Raw genomic sequence first — 6403 nt, forward strand, 5'->3', positions numbered from 1 at the left:
TGATAATGTTTATCAGGTGGAATGTAGTCCACCTTATCTCTTCTTGAGATTGAGATTCGTAAGTCATCTTTCATCAGCAAAACTGAGGGTCATAAACTTACAATTCCTAGTTTTACTGAGGTCTTGGTTTTCATCTTACTTTCTTCTCCTGAGAATCCCTTCATGAGCTCTCACTGAAACTATTAAGTTTAATCGTCCCAAAACGTGGGATCATTACTAATTTATTCATTCAATGGCTATTTATTGAATGTCAACTATGCGCTATGCACAATTGTTCTAGATTCTGGGGTTATATCAATGAACAAAACAAACGAAATCTCTTTTTGAAGCTTGCATTCTTGTTAGAGGGTGGGATAGATCAGAAGGTGATGAGTGCCATCGGGGGAGGGAATAAAGTTGTAAAAGTAAGAAACTAATCTTACCAGTTTATCTATTAAAAAGAAAAATCTCCCCCTTTTTCATTCAAAGAGAAACATTTATGAGTGATAAATTAATTAATAAAACCTACAACTTTTCTAAAACACATGGTACTTCAAAAAAATCCAGGTAACTATAATTCATTGAGTTTAGTGGAGAACGCTAAGAAAGACAGTGAGCATGCAAACAAATTTAAAACACAGTTCCCTTGCCCCTAAGGAATTTCTGTCCATACTGTATGGCATCATTTAACGATCCTATGAGTCTAGCTTTTCTGTTTCTTTAAGGCATACAGAGTGAGAAATAAGTACAGGGATGACCTTGCACCACCAGCACCCTGGATGGGCCATTGGCTCAAAACAAATGCCTTATTACAATGTTTTAGATATTTGGGGAACATTTATTTTGACTGAAAACATGTTTCTCTTCTTTGACAATTGTATGGCTATCCCAATTGAAACTGATTTTGAGTAGCCTTTGACTTTTAGCTAAATAAAATGAGTTCTGCAAAATATGAAAAACAACAGTCATTTTGACTGAAGCCAATTGTGGTAGGAAATCAGAAGCTTTTGAGGTCTTTCAGTCTCGTGTGTTTGCTTGTTATCAAAATAGCCTTTGAGGCCTGATACTTAAAGATCGCTACTTAAAACAGATGTAACTGTTCTAAATCTTCATGTGAAAAGCTTTGTCTATAAAGAGCTCATTTAAATTTAAAAAAATTTTTTTTTTATGTTTATTTGTTTTTGAGAGAGGGACAGACAGTGCACGCTGGGGACGGTCAGAGAAAGGAAGACAAAGAATCCGAAGCAGGCTCCAGTCTCTGAGCTCTGAGCTGTCTGCACAGAACCGGAGGTGGGGCTGGAACTCACTAACCGCGAGATCATGACGTGAGCCATGACCTGAGCGGAAGTCAGACGCTCAACCGACTGAGCCACCCAAGCGCCCCTATAGAGAGCTCATTTTAAAATGTAACCATATAACCCAGAAAGTCTCAGAAAATTCTACCACCACCACCCCCACCCCTCCGCCGCCGAGAAAAGGATTGTTCTAGGTCCATTAATCCATATATGAAGTATGTCATAAAAGTCAGATATGAGGAGTGACTCATTCATTTGCCACTCCAAATGACTTCCTATTTGGTCATTCCTACCTTGCATTTGAATCATTCTGTCAGAAAACATGACAAAAAACATATTTCTCTTTATATTTCATGCAGAAATTTTTGCATTCATTGTGAGTTCATCTTAAACTATAACCCTAAAATCAGTTTTTAGTGGATTTTCAAATTCTGTGAGTTGCTTTTAAGTGGAAGTAATATAATCAAAAGAACATTGAGGGGGAAATTCACTAACGTAGTATCAAGTATCATCCTTTCTTGCATGCTGGTGTGCAAGAGTGTTCATTCTGGGCACATTTGACTAAAAGCTAAATCTTTTGAGAAATCAACATCTCAACATCAGCTAGCTGGACAGTAAATGTTTCCATGTGTGATGAAAGCAAAGACTCTTATTTTTCCCCCAGCTGATTAAGAAAAGCAAGTCTTTCTTGTACAATTCTAGTGGAGAGATTGAAAGCATCAATAGTTCTGTTCAGAAAGACTCTAGTGAAAAACAGGAGAACACAGAGAAGATTAAATTACTTGAATATTGGATCCAATTGATTCACAGAGTAAAGTCACATTTTCTCTCATTCTACATTCTTTTCACAATGCTAGAGCATTGTTCTGGAAATCATGATTTGACCACGTGGCTATAGAATCTGTAAATAAGATACTGAATGTTTTCAGTGCTCTCATTAGCTTGTAATCCTAATAGATAAGAATGCCTTACAATGTCGCATTTATCAATATTGTATGTTTTCAAATGATTTTATACTAGAGTTGAAATGATTCCAAAGTTTACATGTAATTAAAAAACAATTACTCTTCGTGATTTTAAGCAAAGTTGCAGCTTATTTGTATCAGTTCTACTTACACAGAAAGAAGAATAAAGTAAGCAATTTTTCCTTAGTAGTTCATAATTTATTCCAAATCATGGCAACTATTGAGCCAGGACTGCTGCTAAAAGAGATTCGTGTTGATTACAACGCTTCATAGCGTCAGACAGCCATGTCACATCTAAAAGAAACACATGAGCCTTTGTTCTGTGTCCTCTACGCAGAAATGTCACCTGTGGAGAGTAAACAAGGAAAGTCTACAGTTTTCAAGGATTTTTTTTTTTTTTTTAGGAAACTGTGCTCATTATCTCCACTAATTTCCCTTAAAACGTTATATTCATAAATTGTTATGCAAAATTGAGGCAAGAATTTCACGGCATTGAAACATTATAATGCACATGATAAAATAGGAAAGAATTGCTCATAAAAAGAGCCAGGAAAGATGTTTAATAAACTGCAAAGAATATTTATACTACCTAAAAGGAAAAAAAAACATTATCTAAAAAATATTTTTAAAACTTATATGACCGGAAAAAGTTTTAAAACTTCAGATCTGTTTTACCGCTTCTGTGTTTTCACTTATAATTCTTTCATAAAGAATTTCAAAACTTCAGCACACTTCTAACTAAGAGTGCACTGCAAATTCTAAATCTCTCGCGTGCTGCAAACAATATAATTAGTTCCAGGAAGCAAAAATGGGAAATAAATGCTTAGAAGTGAATAAAAACTGAAGCTGCAGATCTGCTGGATTCTGAGTCCAGACATAAATAAATAAATTAGTAAATAAATAAATCAACCAACCAACCAACCAACCAACCAAAATAACAGCAACAGCAAAGCACAACACAGTTTAAAATATTTTTTTTTAATGTCACTGAAGTTAAAAGCAATCTGTAAAAGAAATGAACTCTCTGATGATGTGTAGTTTCCACACTGGTTAAAAACAATGTACCGAACTGAAAGATGATATGGAGGAATGATCTTAAAGAGAGCTCAGAGGCAAAGAGAGAAGAACTATGACAAGATACCGAGACTCATTTGAAGTAAATCAAAAACACAGGGGAGAGATGGCAACAAAGTAAAACTCAAGGAGACAACAGCTGGAAATCCTCCAGAACTGAGTTTTCATATTGAAAATACACCGTGATCGTATCATTAAATTCTACACCTAAAACTAATATTACACTGTATGTTAACTAACTGGAATTTAAATAAAAACTTGGAAAGAAAAGAAAGAAAGAAGAAAGAAGAAAGAAAGAAAGAAAGAAAGAAAGAAAGAAAGAAAGAAAGAAAATACATCATGATTATTAACTAGGATAATTTGTTTAATTGTTACCTAGATTCATCACAATTAAACTGTAGATAATCAAAAATAAAGCAAAAATCTGTAATAGCTCTTGAGGATAAAAATCACTAGATGGAAATTAGATTGCTATCAGATTTCTCCATAGTAACAATAATGCCAATATATGTTTTCAAAGTGCAAAGGAAAGATTTTAAATTATATTTATATATTCAGCTAAGTCATCATCTAAAAAGAGATAAGGACATTTTAAGCCATTTAGGAGTTTAGTATCCCCAAATTCAACAGTAGGAACTACCAAGCATGTATTTCAACAAGAAAAAATTAACTCAGAAGAAATGACAGGATCAACAAAACAAAAAAATGGAAGTCACAAATGAGAACAGAAATTAATTAAAAATGTTTCTGGGGTGCCTGGGTGGCTCAGTTGGTTAAGTGTCTGATTTCCACTCAGGTCATGATTTCACAATTCATGAGTTCAAGCCCTGCATCAGGATTTTTGCTGTCAGCACAGAACCCACTTTGGGTCCTTTGTCCCCCTCTCACTCTGCCCTTTCCCCACTTGTTCTCTCTCTGTCTCTCTCTCTCTCTCAAAATAAATAAACTTTAAAAAATATTTCAAAATTTGTTACTGATATTGATCTAAAAGAGTAAAACAAATATTTCATTTTTTTTTGTTTTGAAAGGTACAGCTAAACTATAGATAACATGATAAGGATAAAGCAAGAGGATATTCAGTGTATATTTATTATTTGTTGCTGTGTAAATTACCCAAGAACGTGGTGTGTTAAAACAACATATTTTTTAATCTTAACAATTTCTGAAGGTGTCAAATCAGGGCTTGGCTTAGCTGAGTCTCTGCTTTGAAGTTTCTTCTAGGCTTTAATCAAAGTAGTGTCCAGGGCTACAGTCATTGTGCTAAATGTGTGTCTCTCATCTAGCTTGTGAGACATCTATTGCCAAAGTGTTCTAAGAAGTTCTATAAAATCATTACAGGATAGGTGTATCTTTCTCTCACTGAATTAACATATTGATGAATGTGTTTTTCATCTAGTTATGAAGATTTATTTTTATTTCTAAGTTTTCTTGAAGGATTTTATGGTTTTAGTTCCTATATTTACGTTATTGACACATTTTACGTTAATCTTTTAATTTTTTTTTTTTTTTTTTCTGGAGAGAAGGAGAGACAGCAAGTGTGAGAGGGAAGAGGCAAAGAGAGAGGAAGACAGAGGATCTGAAGCGGGCTCTGGGCCGAAGTAGATAGCCTGATGCGGCGCTCAAACCCATGAACTCCAAAATCATGACCTGAACTGAAGTTGGTCACTTCACTGACTGAGCCACCCAGGCACCCCAAGTTAATTTTTTTATATGATATAAGGTAGGTGTTGCACTTCATTATTTAGGAAAATCCGGTCGTTCCAGAATCATTTGTAGGAGAGATTGTTCTTTCCCCCATTGAATGAATTTAGCACCATTGTCAAAAATCAATTGGTCTCAGATTTATGACTTATCCCTGCACTGTCAGTTCTATTCCATATCCGTGTTTATGCCAGTACCACATTGTTTTGATCGATTACTGTAGTTTTGCAGGAAACTTTTAAGTCATAAAGTGTTATTTAACTTTATTCTTCTTTTTCAAGATTGTTTTGGCTATTTAGGACTCTTTATAATTCACTGTGAATTTGAGGATCAGATTTTCAATTTCTGCAAAAGAAGCTATTGGAATTTTGATAGTAATTGTGTTGAATTTATAGATAGCTTTGGGAGTATTGATTTCTTAACAATACTAAATCTACTGATATATAAACATGGCTTTTCTATATATTTATTTATGTCTTATCTTTTTTTTAAGTTTATTTATTTTGAGAGAGAGAGAGAGAGAGAGCACATCTGTGAGCAGGGGAGCAGCAAAGAGAGAGAGAATTCCAAGCAAGCTCTGCACTGTCAGTGTGGACCCCAATGCAGGGCTTGAACTCACAAATGCCGTGAGATCACGACCTGAGCTGAAACCAAGAGTCTGACGCTTAACCCACTGAGCCACCCAGATGCCTCTATTTATGTCTCCTTTAATTTCTTTCAGCAGTGGTTTGTAGTTTTCAGTGTACAAGACTTTCACTTCGTTGGTTAAATTTATTCCTATTTAGTTTTCTTTTGAGATTATACATGGAATTGCTTTTTAAAATTTTCTTTTGTATTGTTCATTGCACATGTGTAGAAACAGAACTGATTTTCACTTATTAATCAGGTACCTTGCAACTTAGTGAAACTTTTTTTATTAGATCTAGTAGCTTTCCTATAGATACTTTGAAATTTTCTATATATGTGATTATATCATCTGTAAGCAGTTTTACTTTATCCTTTCCAATGTGAACACCTTTTATTTCTTTTTCATATCTGACTGCTATGGTTAGAACTTCCAGTACAATGTCGAATAGTAGTGATGAAAGTGTTCATCCTTTTCTGCTGTTGTTTTAAATGTTTTTTTATGAATATTGAAATTAAATATGTTAATCATTAAAAAGTTAGAAAATAAAGCAACAAATACATATACAAGTGATAAAACTGGAAAAGACTAAAGGAATATAATAAAGATAAGAATAGAATTTATCAAAATGGAAAATAAATAAAAGAGAGATGAGTAGCTAGATCTTTGGAAAGGACTATTAAGCAGAATACAAACTAATATTAGGTTTTGTATTACTTCTATAGAGTTATATAGGAGAATTGTATTAGAACATATTATGTTGG

This window comes from Prionailurus viverrinus, chromosome B1 (genome assembly GCF_022837055.1).
Source record: "Prionailurus viverrinus isolate Anna chromosome B1, UM_Priviv_1.0, whole genome shotgun sequence".
Lineage (NCBI taxonomy): Eukaryota > Metazoa > Chordata > Mammalia > Carnivora > Felidae > Prionailurus > Prionailurus viverrinus.